Source organism: Enhydra lutris, unplaced genomic scaffold (assembly GCF_002288905.1).
Source record: "Enhydra lutris kenyoni isolate GAN:26980312 unplaced genomic scaffold, ASM228890v2 scaffoldscaffold2, whole genome shotgun sequence".
NCBI lineage: Eukaryota > Metazoa > Chordata > Mammalia > Carnivora > Mustelidae > Enhydra > Enhydra lutris.
In genome coordinates this window covers 39,335,563-39,352,353 of record NW_019154086.1, presented here as the reverse complement: position 1 = coordinate 39,352,353, position 16,791 = coordinate 39,335,563, and the positions used below count along the sequence as shown (strand labels likewise).

General features: G+C 42.4%; 1 pseudogene; it reads left to right on the top strand.

Moving 5' to 3' along the window:
- The first annotated feature begins 1,131 nt into the window (after nt 1-1,131).
- LOC111146164 lies at nt 1,132-2,493 on the top strand (annotated as a pseudogene).
- The last annotated feature ends 14,298 nt before the right edge of the window (nt 2,494-16,791 follow it).

The following is a 16,791-nucleotide window of genomic DNA, read 5'->3' as shown; positions in this document are numbered from 1 at the left end:
TTGTCCTTTAAATTTCCCAGAACAAATCTATATATATGTATTTGTACATGTATATTTTTGTGTATATGTACACAAACTGTGTGTGTGTGTGTGTGTGTGTGTGTGTGTGTGTGTGTGTGTGTGTATGTGTATGTGTGTATGTATGAATGACTTGGAACTTGACTACATAAATAATTCTTGCAATTCAACAATAAGAAGATAACTAAATAGAAAATGAGCAAAAGATTTGAATTGATAAAAGAAGATATGTACAATTGGTCAATAAAAAGATGTTCAACATCAGTGGGCATCAGGGAAATGCAAATTAGAACCATGAAAGTGTACCACTTCGTATCCATTCCAGTGGCCAAAATTGAACAGACTCACAGTAGGAGTGTTGTCAAGCTTGTAGAGAAGCTGGGACCCTCATACACTGCTGATGGGAGTGTAATGTGATACAGCCACCAGAGAAAATGATCTGGCAATTTCTTCCAAGGTGTCCATATGAGCTAGCAATTCCATTTCTATATATTTAACCAGGACAAACAAAAACATGTCCCCACAAAGACTTGTATGCAAATGTTCATCGCAGTCTGTGGAAGGCAACCCCTCCCATGGATCCTAGTGATCTCTGCCTCCTAGAACTCATGCCTTCATGTAGCACCCTCCCCTTGGGGCTGAAGCTATCGATTTATCTCTCACAAAAGATTATGGCAAAAGTGAGGAGATGCCGCTTCTGAGATTAGGTTCAAAATGCCTTGTTTTCATATTTTTGTTCTCTCTTACTCTCATCCTCACCACTCTGATGAAGCCCCTGGGCACATTATGAGCTTCTCTTTGAAGAGACCCATATGACCAGGAATTGAGGGAGGCCCTTGACCAACAGCAAGAGAGGAACCGAGGCTCTTCGGCCAATAGCTCTCAAGAAATGGAATCCTGTCGAACACTGTGAAGGTGAGAATGAGCAGCCTGGCCAACACTTTGCTTACAGCTTTGTGAGAGACCCAGAGGCAGAGCTAGACCCGAATTCCTGACCCAAAGAAACTGTGGTATAATAATATTTCCCTTTTAAATCTCTAAGTTTTCTTTTTGGCAATGGGTTTGCCACCATAACACAGATGTCATGAAAACCACCACTAAACCTAAACCAAAATGGGAAAGGAAAAGACTCACATCAGCATCATTGTCATTGGACTCATGGATTCAGGCAAGTCTACCACTACTGGTCATCTGATCTACAAATGTGGAGGGATCAACAAAAGAACTATCGAAGAGTTTGAGAAGGAGGCTCCTGAGATGGGAAAGGGCTCCTTCAAGTAAGGGTCTTGGATCAACTGAAAGCTGAACATGAACATGGTATCACCATTAATGTCTCCCTGTGGAAACTGGAGACCAGAAAGTATTATGTGACCCTAACTGACACCCCAGGACAGAAAGACTTTACCAAAAAACATGATTCCAGGCACGTCTTAGGCTGACTCTGCTGTTCGGATTGTGGCTGCTGGTGTTGTTGAATTTGAAGCAGGCTTCTCCAACAATGGGCAGACCCAGGAGCAAGCCGTTCTGGCTTACACACTGGGTGTAGAACAACTAATGGTTGGTGTTAACAAAATGGATTCCACTGGGTCACCCTACAGCCAGAAGAGATACGAGGAGATCGTTAAGGAAGTCAGCACCTACATTAAGAAAATTGGCTACAGCCCTGACATAGTAGCATTTGTGCCAATTTCTGGTTGGAATGGTGACAACATGCTGGAGCCAAGTGCTAACTTGCCTTGGTTGAAGGGATGGAAATTCGCCCATAAAGATGGGAATGCCAGTGGACCCACACTGCTCGAAGTTCTGGATTGCATTCTGCCACCAACTTGTCCAACTGACGAGCCCTTGTGTCTGCCTCTCCAGGATGTCTACAAAATTGGTGGTATTGGTACTGTCCCTGTGGATTGAGTGGAGACTGGCATTGTGGTCACCTTTGCTCCAGTCATTGTTAGAACTGAGGTAAAGTCTGTTGAAATGCATCATGAAGCTTTGAGGGAGGCTCTTCCTGGGGACAATGTGGGCTTCAATGTCAAGAACGTATCTGTCAAAGATGTTTATTGTGGCAATATGGCTGGTGACAGCAGAAATGACCCATCCATGGAAACAGCTGGTTTCTTAGCTGCTTGAACCATGCAGGCCAGATCAGTGCTGGATTTGCACCTGTGCTGGATTGTCACACAGCTCACAGTGCCTGCCAGATTGTTGAGCAGAAGGAGAAGATTGATTGTCGTTCTGGAAAAAAGCTGGAAGATGGTCCCAAGTTCTTAAAATCTGGTTATGCTGCCACTGTTGACAAGCAGTGTTGGCAAGCCTGTGTGTGTTGAGAGCTTCTCTGATTATGCTCCTCTGGGCCCTTTTGCTGTCTCTGAGGTGAGGCAGACGGTTGCTGTGGGTGTCATCAAAGCAGGGGCCAAGAAAGCAGCTGGAGCTGGCGAGGTCACCAAGTCTGCCCAGAATGCTCAGAAAGCTAACTGAATATTATTCCTAATACCTGCTCCCCGCAGTCTTTTTTTTTTTTAATTTATTTATTTGACAGAGAGAGAGATCACAAGGAGGCAGAGAGGCAGGCAGAGAGAGCAGGGGAAGCAGGCTCCCCACTGAACAGAGAGCCCGATGTGGGACTCGATTCCAGGACCCTGAGATTGTGACCTGAGCTGAAGGCAGAGGCTTTAACCCACTGAGTCACCCAGGCGCCCCAGCTCTCTGCAGTCTTAAAACGGAAGAATGCCCTCAGAACTGTTTATATCAATTGGCCATTTAAGTTTAATAGTAAAAGACTGGTTAATAATAACAGTGCATCATAAAACCTTCAGAAAGAAAGGAGACTGTTTTGTGAACCATTTGTTTTATGTGTGTGTATGAGATTTAAGTTATTAATTTTTAAAATTGGTACTTTTTTATGGAAACAACTTGACCAAAAACCTGTCACAGAATTTTGAGACCCATTAAAACAAAAATGTAATGAGGACAAAAAAATTTTTTAATAGATCACTAAATTTTGTGGTGATTTGTTATGAATATGTAACATATTCATAGAAGTCAAAAGCTGAAAACAACAGGACAATGATTAACACTGTCGTGTATTCATTCAACATAATGCCACTTGGCAGTAAAAAGTAACAAATTCTAGTACTTACAACAGCATGGATAAATCTGAAACCATTAAACTCATCAAAACACACAAATTGCAAACAAAAGAGGGCTTATAGTATAATCCCATTTCTATGAAAGTCTAGAAAAGACAAAACCTATTTTAAAGTGACAGAGAGCAGCTCAGTGGTTGCCCAGGGCCAGATGGTGGGGGTTGACTGCAAAGAAGCAAAAGAAACTTCTGGGGTTATGGAAAAGTTCTATGTACGATTGTGCCAATATAGACAATATAGATTGTATAGACCTTTGTCATAATGCATTGGGTTAAATACTTAAAGAAAGATACATAGGCAAAAAAATAAATAAAAAATAAAAGTGAAAAATGAAAACGATACATGGTCATATTTTATTATATGCAAATTATGCTGCAATTAAATTGATTTGCAAAGTTTAAAAAAATACAAGGTGTGAAGCTATGCAGCAAGTTTTTTTTTAAGCAGGCTCCACAGCGAGCCTGGAGCCCGAGGCAAAGCTTGAACTCATGACGTTAAGATCAAGAATCAGGGGGCGCCTGGGTGGCTCAGTGGGTTAAAGCCTCTGTCTTCAGCTGGGGTCATGATCCCAGGGTCCTGGGATCGAACCCCTAGTCGGGCTCTCTGCTCGGCAGGAGGCCTGCTTCCCCCTCTCTCTCTGCCTGCCTCTCTGCCTACTTGTGATCTCTCTCTGTCAAATAAATAAATAAAATCTTTAAAAAAAAAAAAAAAGAATCGGATGCTTAACTGTCTGAGCCACCCAGGTGTTCCTACCGCAGCAAGTTTAAATATCTGTAGGAAATGAACCGATTCCTAGCAAATATAAGTAATCAAAATTGACTAGAGAAGAAATGGAAAATTAGAATATACAGCAACCACATATAATAGATTGAAAAGATGATTAAAGAACTACCAAAAGCTACTTAGAAATTATTTAACTTGTCGATCCCCAGTTTCTTAATCTGTGAAACGGAAATAAAGTAACACTTAACTCACAGAACTTTGGGCTAATGTGCTTCGTATAATACTTGGGACCCAGAAGTTGTTCAGTACTAGCTTCCCTGGTATGCAGTGGTGTTTTAAGCCGTTTTGACGCTAGTTTTTACTTCTCTTTCCAGATGAGCAACATAACATCACTTAATTCAGTCAACAAACATCAGGTTCCTGCTTTCGAGATTCTTCCCAAAGAGATTCCCAACTCCACAGGATTGAACAGAGTCTCTCTGTAGTTTTCTATCCTGAACCTAATCGTGGAGAGAGGAGAAAAGATGACAAAAAGCAGAAAGAAGGAGGCTAAGCCCTCAGAAAGCAAAATAACTACCTGGGGGGGGGGGGCGATTTCTTTCTTTTTTTTTTTTTTTATTAATCATTTTTTTTAATTTATTTTCAGCATAACAGTATTCATTGTTTTTGTACCACACCCAGTGCTCCATGCAATCCGTGCCCTCTCTAATACCCACCACCTGATTCCCTCAACTTCCCACCCCCCCCACCTCTTCAAACCCTTCAGATTGTTTTTCAGAGTCCATAGTCTCTCATTGTTCACCTCCCCTTCCAATTTCCCCCAACTCCCTTCTCCTAACTCCCCATGTCCTCCATGCTATTTGTTATGCTCCACAAATAAGTGAAACCATATGATAATTGACTCTATCTGCTTGACTTACTTCACTCAGCATAATCTCTTCCAGTCCCGTCCATGTTGCTACAAAAGTTGGGTATTCATCCTTTCTGATGGAGGCACAATACTCCATAGTGTATATGGACCACATCTTCCTTATCCATTCGTCCGTTGAATTTCTTTTTTTTTTTATTTTATTTTTTATAAACATATAATATATTTTTATCCCCAGGGGTACAGGTCTGTGAATCGCCAGGTTTACACACTTCACAGCACTCACCATAGCACATACCCTCCCCAATGTCCATAACCCCAACCCCCTCTCCCAACCCCCCTCCCCCCCATCAACCCTCAGTTTGTTTTGTGAGATTAAGAGTCACTTATGGTTTGTCTCCCTCCCAATCCCATCTTGTTTCATTTACTCTTCTCCTACCCCCTTAACCCCCCATGTTGTATCTCCTCTCCCTCATATCAGGGAGATTATATGATAGTTGTCTTTCTCTGATTGACTTATTTCGCTAAGCTTGATACCCTCTAGTTCCATCCACATCGTCACAAATGGCAAGATTTCATTTCTTTTGATGGCTGCATAGTATTCCATTGTATATATATACCACATCTTCTTTATCCATTCGTCTGTTGATGGACATCTAGGTTCTTTCCATAGTTTGGCTATTGTAGACATTGCTGCTATAAACATTCGGGTGCACGTGCCCCTTCGGATCACTACGTTTGTATCTTTAGGGTAAATACCCAGTAGTACAATTGCTGGGTCATAGGGTAGTTCTATTTTCAACATTTTGAGGAACCTCCATGCTGTTTTCCAGAGTGGTTGCACCAGCTTGCATTCCCACCAACAATGTAGGAGGGTTCCCCTTTCTCCGCATCCTCGCCAGCATCTGTCATTTCCTGATCCTTTGAATGTCTTAAGAATATTGTAAGCGTATTAACACACATCCTTCTGCAAGCCCTAAGGTAGGATGACACAACCAGTTCTGGGCTGTAGAAGGCTGAAGATTCAGAAAGCTAGTCCGCAGTGTTGCCACGCTAGTTCTCCACACCTAAAGGGAAGGGGCAGATGGATGGAACCAGAGCTTTTCACCTGGGGGCCTTCACCTCCCTCGCTGCTATGGGAGGGGGGGGATGCCTCCTCTGGCTGCTGAGGGAGGAGACAAGACTGCAGGCACCAGGGCGGTTTAGGAGTGGTGTGTGGGGAGGGGAGCCTCCTGCCTGGTGGGAGGGCTGAAAGAATGCGGCAGATCATTTTTCCCCTGGCCTCCTCCCCTCTCCATACTGCATGGTTATTTCTCTTGGCCTCCTCCAAGATCTGGGAATGTTCTAGCTTTCAGACAGACCTTCCTGTGCCTCTGACCTGAGCAATGCTTAATGCCAGAGAGCATTTCCATGGATGGCACGGAGGGGCCCACGCCTGGCTGTTAGCCCGGGGAGCTGGGGTGAACTCAATACAACATCATCCCCTCCACCTTCAAATGCACTGTTCCCCACACTCACGCAAAGAAGAGTAGGGCAGGCTCAGGCTCCAAGGGACAATGGCTAAGAATCTGCCCCTACACCATAGGAACTTTTCAGTAACTTCCAATGAATTCCCTCTGGATGAAAGCACCCGTTTTAGGGAAGGTAACTAGCACTGAAATCAAGTGGATCCATCAGGCTCTACCATTCAGCAACTTTGTGGCCTCGGTTTTTTCGTCTCTAAAATGGGGAAGATTAGGGGTGCCTGGGTGGCTCAGTCATTAAGCATCTGCCTTCCGCGCTGGTCATGATCTCAGGGTCCTAGGATCGAGCCCCGCATGGGGCTCCCTACTCAGCGAGGAGTCTGCTTCTCCCTCTCACTCTCTCTTTGTGCGTGCTCTCTCTCTGTTAAATAATTAAATAAAATCTTTTTAAAAAATAAAAATAGTAAAAATAAAATGGAGAAAATTATATCATGTACTTTGAATAGTTATTTTGAGAATGAAATGAGATAGCATGCATTGAGTGCATGGTACTCTCCTGGGCTCATCACAGAGACTCAGTAAATATGAATATTGCCTTGACCACTGTCATTTCACACACATCCCATAAGAGTGTGTGCGAGATGGGGCACCTGGGTGGCTTGGTGGGTTTAAAGCCTCTGCCTTCAGCTCAGGTCATGATCTCGGGGTCCTGGGATTGAGCCCCGCATCAGGCTCTCTGCTCGGCGGGGAGCCTGCTTCCCCTTCTCTCTCCGCCTGCCTCTCTGCCTACTTGCAATCTCTCTCTCTGTCAAATAAATAAATAAAATCTTAAAAAAAAAAAAAGTGCGTGCGAGACAATTCACCCTATTCTGCTAATTTTCCCTGTTGCCCCATACTAAAAGTTGCAGTGAAGCTTAGAGAGATCTGGGATATTCTACAATAGACAGTTTGACTCAAATTTGGCCTAACAAGGACTTGTGGAGCACAAGCTCTACTTCCTGTAGGTACTGGGAGTTAAAGGTGATTTCTAGCTGCCTACTGCCAAAACCACTGCAAAACATAGTGTCTTAAAACGATGTATTATCAATTGTCATGGTTTTGTGGGTTGGGGCAACCTGGCTGGCTTTTTTTTCTGTAGTAAGAGTAAGTGAAGAGTTGAGTCATCTGAAGGCTTGTCTGGGCTGGGCGTCCAACATGGTTTCTTCACTCCCCCCTCTGGTGTCTCAGTGGCTCTCCATGGTCCCTCTCTCTTGTAGAGCGTCTAGATAGACTTTTTATAGGGTGGCTCATGGTTCCAAGAAAAAGAAAGCAGAAGCTGTCAGTGATCTTACAACCTGAGCCTAGAAATGGTCCAGAGTCCCTTCTGACACTTTTTGGTGACAAATCTACTACATGGCAGCCCAGATTGAAGGAAGAGGAACAGACTGGACTTCTCAATGGGCAAGTAGCACATATGCACACAAAAGGAAGGAACTTGTTGATGTTGAACATCTTTGGAGATAAGCTACCCATGAATCTAATACCGGAGTTCCATGCGGATAAAAACACAAGATATTTATGTGTATGATTTTATTCTTTTCTGCTGATAGTTTTTCATCCAAGTGTGTGACAAGAATCATTCACCACCTGCCTCAGGCTTCTGCGCTCCTATCACTGCAACTGACTCCTCAGTGAAGGACAAATTCAGTGAATGGCTCAGATCAGGACATTTTTTTATCAGCTAAGATGGTTTTGTCACTGTAGGACTGTTTGTATCTGCAAATTATTTTAAAGATTTTATTTATTTATTTATTTGATATGAAGAGAGAGACAGTGAGAGAGGAAATATAAGCAAGGGGAGAGGGAGAGGGAGAAGCAGACTCCCTGCTGACAAGGAGCCTAAAGCGGGACTCAATCCCAGGACCCTGGGATCATGACCTGAGCTGAAGGCAGATGCTTAACTGACTGAGCCACCAAGGTGTTCTATACCCGCAATTTCATCCCCTAAGTGAGCATGTCACTTTACACTCATTGGCTTGTTTTCAGAGTAAAAACCAAGGCTTTTGATCAGTTAGATGGACAGCCTGCTCTTAGTCCCTTTCCCTGGCACTGCCTTATAACCTTCCATTTTCCCAGTAACCCCAGCTTCCGAAGAGTTCACTTATACAGGTAATTCTTCCAGCTAGAATAAGTCATTGGCTTTAATAACTCCTTGTACTTCTTCAAGACACTTACCTTAATTTGTATCTTTACATTTAAAAGATTGTTGGACTTGGGCGCCTGGGTGGCTCAGTGGGTTAAAGCCTCTGTCTTCAGCTCAGGTCATGAACCCAAGGTCCTGGGATCGAGCCCCACATCGGGCTTTCTGCTCGGCAGGGAGCCTGCTTTCCTTCCTCTATCTGCCTGCCTGCCTACTTGTGATTTCTGTCAAATAAATAAATAAAAATCTTTAAAAAAAATAAAGATTGTTGGATTCATTTCTCTCTTCCTCGTTAGACCCTAAGCTCTGTAGAGTCCGGTGTCATTTATCTCCAGCATGTAGGTCTGTGCCTTGTACATACCAGGAGCTCAATAATATCTTTGGAATGAATGAATTGTTCCTTCCTTCCAGAACTATTTAGAGGTAAAAGAAGGCAAACCCATTCATAGGGAGAGAAATTTTTAAATTTATTTTCAGAAACATACTGTTTGATTTTTAACTGGCAGACCTTAGAGATCTGGATATCCAACTTAAGAAAAGTGAAATGATTGGAGTCTGTGACTCAAGCAGTACAAAGTAACCTTCCAGAACCCCTACCTCAGCAGTAGATATGACCTGAAGCATGCGAGGCTCGACTAAAGGAATATTTCCAGGTTTAAACTCTCACTTACCATTCCAGACCTTCTTGCTGTGTTCTCACATCTCACATTCCTTGCCTGCATCCTCATCCCTGGCTATCCAACCCTATCTGATGGATGTTATAGCTGTAGTCCTTTTGGCTTAAAATCTTCCTGAAAAATCTGAATGCCTTTGGACAACACCTTTCAAAAGTCTGTCCTTGGGGCACCTGGGTGGCTCAGTGGGTTAAAGCCTCTGCCTTCGGCTCAGGTCATGATCCCAGGGTCCTGGGATCAAGCCCCGCATCGGGCTCTCTGCTCAGCAGGGAGCCTGCTTCCTCCTCTCTCTCTGCCTGCCTCTCTGTCTCCTTGTGATCTCTGTCTATCAAATAAATAAATAAATATTAAAAAAAAAAAAAAGTCTGTCCTTGCCTCACTTCCACACCCACAGATAACTCTGGAATCCTCTACTAAATTCCAATACCCTGATTCTCAACATATTTAGACATAGCCTTATTTAGCCTTGGGGCTCCCCAAACAGGAAACACAGATGGGCAATTGGACCCCAGGAATCTTCTTATTCTTATTTTTCATTATGGAAAATTCTAAAGGTAAAGAAAACACCATAATGAACTGTTATACTCATCCCCCAGCTTTGATTATTATGACCAGTCTTCCCATCCACAACTCCACCCCCTTTCTTCTCTCCTGGATGGATTTCAGTGTCTATCTCTAAAAGATAAGTGCTTTAAAAAAAGAAAAAAAAAAAACTTAACACACAACCAAAACACATTATCACACCTGAAAATACTCTGGGCACTCTTAATTGTCTGTAACTAGTGATTTTCACTCTGAAAGATACTGACACAGGGAAGCACCATAAAGTTAGCCTTTCTTTACTACTGCCCTCCCCAAATACTCCACAAATGAACACCCACATGCACTCTCCAAGGAGCAAAAAGATATGCGTTCCTTTTTTCTTTTTCAGATTTTATTTATTTATTTGTAAGGGAGAGAATGAGTATGTGCACGAGCAGGGAGAGCAGCAGGCAGAGGAAGAGGGAGAAGCATGCTCCCTGCTGAGTGGAGAGCCCTATGTGGGACTTGATCCCAAGACTCTGGGATCATGACCTGAGCCGAAGGCAAACGCTTAACCGACTGAGCCACCCAGCCATCCCAAAAGATATGCATTCTATTGATACTGTTTATTGTCTCATGTAAGAAATGGCACTATCAGATAATTGGCTTTGCTTTTATCAATGTTTTTTGGACAAAGACCACGGGGAATCCCTTGAACAAGTTGGGGCTTTTTTTACGGGTTGCTGTGAAGGGAACACACACATGGAGAAACCTGGGGTGTCTCAGTAAGAAGGAGTCAGAAAGAAGCTAGTAAAGAATTTAAGCTTCATGGGTAATTTGGGGGAAGGTCTAAAGCAGCAGGGGCTTCTTCTGTATTGTCAGAAAATGGAGGCAGTTCTACGGTTGGACCTCCCAACAGGTCTACTCTGAAGGAAGGTCAGACTAGAGAGTCACCTAGTCAGCGAGCAAGGGGAATGCTTATTGGTTTTTGTTATATAGTGACTTTGTTTTTTCTCAGCCATGGTCTGAGAGTGACCTCATCTGATACAGATGTCTGTAAGACTGTCCAACAAGAGAACAAAATGACACCATGAGCATCAGACCACCTTGTAATAGCATTGACATCTAGCTGCGAAAGTCAAATCCATTCCGGATGTTGTGGGCAACTTTCTTCTTTCTCACAATCCTACAGCTTTCTAGGGTATATGAATTTGTTGACTACTGCTATCTTTAGTCCTTGTTCTATTTGAGTTCCTTTTTAAAAAATATTTTATTTATTTATTTGACACACACAGAGAGAGAGAGAGCACAAGAAGGGGGAGGAGCAGGCAGAGGGAGAAGGAGAAGCAGGCCCCTCATTGAGCAAAGAGCCCAACACGGGGCTCCATCACAGGACCCTGGGATGATGACCTGAGCTGAAGGCAGTTGCCCAACCACTGAACCACCCAGGTGCCCCACTATTTGAGTTTCTGAACCCACTTTTCCTTTGAGATCATTTTGATCACTCATTATTTGTGTGTCTGTGTGTTTTATTATATTACATTCAAGTGCTGGTAAACTTCCTTAAATCTTTCTCTAGAGAAGAAAAATGAACTCTTGCATTCCCTTTGAGAGTCAAGGGAACACAACTGTTTAAAAATAGCTTCCAAACATTTGATGATTGTAAAATGATGATATATGAGACAGGAGAGATTAAAGAATACAATGTAATGTGACCCATGTGAAACACTGACATGGAATTCAAAGGCTTCTCTGTTCAAGTGCTGCATGTGTGGCTCTTGATTTAGTCACTATGTAAGTCACCAGACCTCCCTCATGTCATCTACAATATAACCAGTTTGGGCTAGATGACTTTCCACTTGTATCAGTCTCTGATTCTACCACATGAAATAGTCTTAACTATGTTATATGTTTATACACCCCCTTCCTTCCTTCTGACTCTTTATCATGGAAAATTTCAAACATGGATAAAAGTAGAAAGAATAGTTAAGCAAACCCCAAGCAGCCATCACGAACTTTCCAGCCTCCAAATTCCCAGCCCTGGCCGAAGCCGGTGTGTTTCTACACCCATCCATGCCAGTGGCTTACTATTTTAAAGCAAATCCCTAGACATCATCTCGTTTTATTTGCTTTCCCTTACTGGAAAGAAAAAAAAATTTTTTTTAAAGAAAAAGAACCATTTTAAAATGCAGAGCCCCACAATCATATTTGTTCATACATAGAAATTTAAAGAGAAAGTCTTCATTTAATGGTGTGACTACAGATGAACAGCAGTTTCATCACAAGTAGTCTTTAGATACATGATGGTCAGTTGCCTGTAAAACAAAAATAAAAAGTAAAGATATAATTTTTTTCAGAGCATTCTTTGTATTTAAAAACAGTTTTTTTTTACACCCGGGTGGATTAGTGGGTTAAGCCTCTGCCTTCGGCTCAGGTCATGATCTCAGGGTCCTGGGATTGAGGCCCGCATCAGGCTCTCTGCTCAGCGGGGAGCCTGCTTCCCTTCCTCTCTCTCTGCTTGCCTCTCTGCCTACTTGTGATCTCTCTCTGTCAAATAAATAAACAAATTCTTTAAAGAAAAATAGTTTTTTAAAAAATAGCCAAAATTGGGGCGCCTGGGTGGCTCAGTGGGTTAAGCTGCTGCCTTCGGCTCAGGTCATGATCTCAGGGTCCTGGGATTGAGTCCCGCATCGGGCTCTCTGCTCAGCAAGGAGCCTGCTTCCCTCTCTCTCTCTGCCTGCCTCTCTGTCTACTTGTGATCTCTGTCTGTCAAATAAATAAATAAAATCTTTAAAAAATAAATAAATAAATAAAAATAAAAAATAGCCAAAATTTAAAGTAGCCAAAATCAGAATATTCTTTTTATTTAAAAAGTTTTTTAATAGCCAAAATTTAATAATTTTTAAAAATTATTAAATAATTTTTAAAATAATAAAAATAGCCATTTGTCAGCTCTAATTGAAACAATCATAGAAAGGGGCCTGGGAATGAGAAAGAACTTGTGAGCCACAGGGGAAGGACGTTCAGTCCCAGCTGCAGCCAGCCACAGTTTGTTTTTCTGCTTGGCCCTCAGCCTTAGGTGAGCTCAATACCAGGGTCCATGGTTGCATGAGTGGCCTCCCCAGTGTCCCAGGCATTCAGTGAATGTGAGAGTGCAGATTTCACGGAGATTCATATTGCAGGTTGGGTGGCCAGGTAGCAAATAAAAAAGTGGGATGTCTAGTTAAATCCAAATTTTGCGTAAACAAAAAGTAATTGTTTAGTATGAGTATCTCCCAGAAACTGCATGGGACATACTTATACTAAAAAATAACTAAAAGTTAAAGAAAAAAAAAAAAAAAAAATTCAGGGGTGCTTGGGTGGCTCAGTCAAGTTAAGCGTCTGACTCCGGCTTGGGTCATGATCTCTGGGTTCTAGGATTGAGAGGCATCTCAGGCCCCCCACTCAGTAGGGATCTGCTATTCCCTCTCTCGCTGCCCCTCCCCCTGCTCGTGCTCACGTGCACATGCACACTCTTTCTCTTAAAATAGATAAAACCTTTTAAAAACATATAAAATAAGGGCACCTCAGTGGTCCATTTGGTTAAGCGTCTGCCTTCGGCTCAGGTCATGATCTCAGGGTCCTGAGATCGAGCCCCACATCAGGCTCCCTACTCAGCAGGGAGCCTTCTTTTCCCTCTCCCTCTGCCCCTCCCCCTGCTCGTGCTCTTTTGCTGTCAAATAAATAAATAAAATCTTTAAAAATAATAAAAAAGAAAAGAAAAACTTAGTGGTTTATAGCAATAATATTGTATCTCCTACTTTCTATGGGTCAGGAACTCAGAGCATAAAGGGATAGCTTCTGGTGTTTCTGCTTCATGACATCTGGGGCCACAGCTGGAAGATGGGCCCAGAATCAGCAAAAGCTTCTTCAAGCAGGTGTCTGGCCATAGATGCTGGTTGTGAGCACTGCACAGAGTCGCTAGCCGGAGTGTTCGCAGGGGGGCTTCCTCACAACACAGGAGACGGAATCCCAGGGCAAGAGTCCCTAGAGAGACAACCAGGCAGAGGTCCTATTGTCTTTTATGACCTGGCCTCAGTGTCACCTCCACCAGTGTCAAGGGGAAGGAACGTAGGTCTGACTTACCTTTCTCAGGTTATGAGAAGAGTATGGGGCATGGAATACATATTGGTATAGTCATCTTTAGAAAGAACTGTCTGCCACAGCATGGCCTGTCATTTAGATATCTTCTGCATTCACTTCTGATAAGGTAAACATTCCAGCTGTAACTTAGAATGGGGAGTCTCCTCATGTGCTCGTTTCATTCACGGTCTGCTGGATAGCTAAGATGTAAATGTACATATTTACGATTTTAAGGGTGAAATGTCAAAATACCTATGATTGTGATTGTGAAAGTTGCTTATTTTATATACAAAAGCAATTATGACTAACTACTAAACGGGATGCATGGGTGGCTCAGTCACTTCTGCATCTGCCTTCAGCTCAGGTCATCATCCCCGAGTCCTGGGATCAAGCCCCGCATCAGGCTCCCTGCTCAGTGGGAAGCCTGCTTCTCCCTCTGCTGCCCCTGCTTGTGCTCTCTCTCTTCTCTGACAAATAAATAAAGAAAATCTTTAAAAATTAGAAAAAAAAAGAACTACTAAACAGAGCAATAGGGAAATCAACTGCCAGTTTAGGCAATCATGCCAACCTTGGTGGAACAGACTGGTGTACTAACTCCATGGCATTAAATAAAATAACCTTTCAGAATTGCATTTTGCTTGTGGTTATTTAAATTCCATTTAAGTCGTATACTTTTCAAGGAAAAGTCTCATCTGGAAATTCTTTACATATTAGGGGGATGTATTAAAAGCATAAGAATAACTTTAACCCCTTCAAAATGTGTTGGGCAGGAGAAACTCCAAAATCATACAATGACATCTGTGATAAATCATCTTCCATCCAGACAGGGTAATGCTATGATTCCATATCTTGAGGGGGGGAAAAAAGTATCATAAAATGAGATATTATTCAGCTTTATAAAAGGAAAAGATCTTGTCGTTTACAATAACATGGATGAACCCAGAGGACATTGCGCTTATGAAAAAAGCCAGATACAGAAAAAGCTGCATGACCTCACTTGTACATAGGATCTACATATTGAATACACAGAAGCAGAGAGTAGCATCGTGGTTACCAAGAGCTGGGGAAGTGGAGAAAATGGGGAGATGTTGCAGTTAGGGAGGAAGAATAGAGACCTAACAGACAATATGATGACTATAGTTAATAAGACTGTACTGAATACTGGGAATTTTGCAAAGAGAGTACATTTCAGTGCTCTCAGGATTTAAAAAAAAAAAAAGGTAACTATGCAAGGGGATGATATGTTAATTAGCTTGACTATAGTAATCATTTCACTCTAGCATATATCAAATATTCCCTTGCATCCCCTATTGCTATATAACCTTTATTTTGAAAAAAGAAATGGCATGAAGAAAAAAAGTATTACCTTGTGTCTTCTTATTATTATATCTTGTTTCTCCACCAGCTTCAGTTAAAATGAGCAGCTATGTAGTGTCCAAAATGGGCAGCATCCTGGCTGGGGCAGCAGAAATCCGGCAGGGGACAGTGTTGGGTCCTTACTGGTCTAGCCAGACTTCTAACTTCAGTCCTACCAAAAGTTCAAATAATGCAATTGCAATAATCATTAAGTTTGTTGATCCCAAGTTTCAGATTCATCCTTCTATCCCTCGTGTTTATTTTATGAAGCCGGTCTTTGGCTTTGGCCTCAGTTTTGGATGAATACTGATTTTAATACTTGGTTGTTCAACAACTGGTCAAAATAAGTGCGGTGTCCTCAGTTACCCGGGGCCACGTGGCATGTGTAATCAATAGAACTGCAAGTTCTAATTCAAGGTTCCATACAAGTTTCCCTCCAAAGTGTTTTTGAAAAAGCACTGGTGAGGGAATTAACTTTCTGATGAGAAAGATCAGAGAAACGAATGGATAATCACATAAGGATAAAATACGTGTTGAAGAGGGAGCGTTGGCATAAAAATACCATAAGCCTAAAAGGAAGATGGGTGGAGAAAGTGGGGCCTCTTTTCCACAAAGTGGGAGGAGAGATTACAGGATGCAAAGGAGTGGGGCGTAGGGGAAGAAGACAGTGCTCGGAAGAATGTGGAAAAGTGTTGGAACAACAGTGGTGGAATGCGGTAGGGAGAGCATGAGTAAGGCAGGAAGACAGACCGCTGAGTAGGAGGGCCCTCCTCATGGACTTCAGCATGAATTCTTAGTGGGCTCAGCTTTTGAGAACTACTGCCTTAAAGCATGCAGAAAACAGCACCAGCCAGAATGATGAGAGTTCTCTTCCAGTCCCAGAACCTTCTGAAATCCCCAGTTGGCGGTGACTGTCTCGAGAACAGAATTTACAGGGCAAGTAGCAGCTGTCTGAAGTACCCCACAAAGGGCAAAGGCAGTAGGAAGTCAAAGGGAGAGCATCTATTTAGCCCCAAAGAAAGATACTAATAGTTGTGTGCAGCCTCACTGTATGGTCCTAGGACCCCAGGAGTCCTAGGATAGGACCACCAGCATCATCTGGAAGCTTGTTAGAAATCCAGCATCTCAAGCCACACCCCAGACCTTCTAAATCAGAATCTGCACTTTAGCAAGACAGCAGATGATTCACATACACATTAAAGTTCGAGATGCCCTGGTCTATAACTCTGCTAAAAGCTTCGATGCGCACACAGGTAATCGCAGTAATGCTAATCTCAATAAAAAAGAATACCGAGTCTCTGCAATATACCTCATGCCGTACTGGGTACCCTGAAGACCTCCAAGGACCTTTAGGATGTATTCTGTACCTCTAGGTTTAATCACTATAGTTAGGTGGGAAGATTTTTTGTTTTCGTTTTTGTTTTTTATTAAAAAAATTTTTTGTGTGTAAACCTGGCGATTCACAGACCTGTACCCCTGGGGATAAAAATGTATTATATGTTTAAAAAAAATAATAAAATTTAAATTAAAAAAAACACTAAAAAAAAAAGAAATTTATGAGAAAAAAAAATTTTTTTTTGCAATCATAGTTCAGTCTTCAAAGTCTATGAAAGAGAAAACAGTGTGCTTTAGCTTTGACTTTCTGTGATGTGGAGCTGGTCATTTGATTTCAAGTGAGTGAGGTTTATCCTTGAACTCGGGTTCTGGACTGCATGACTGACAG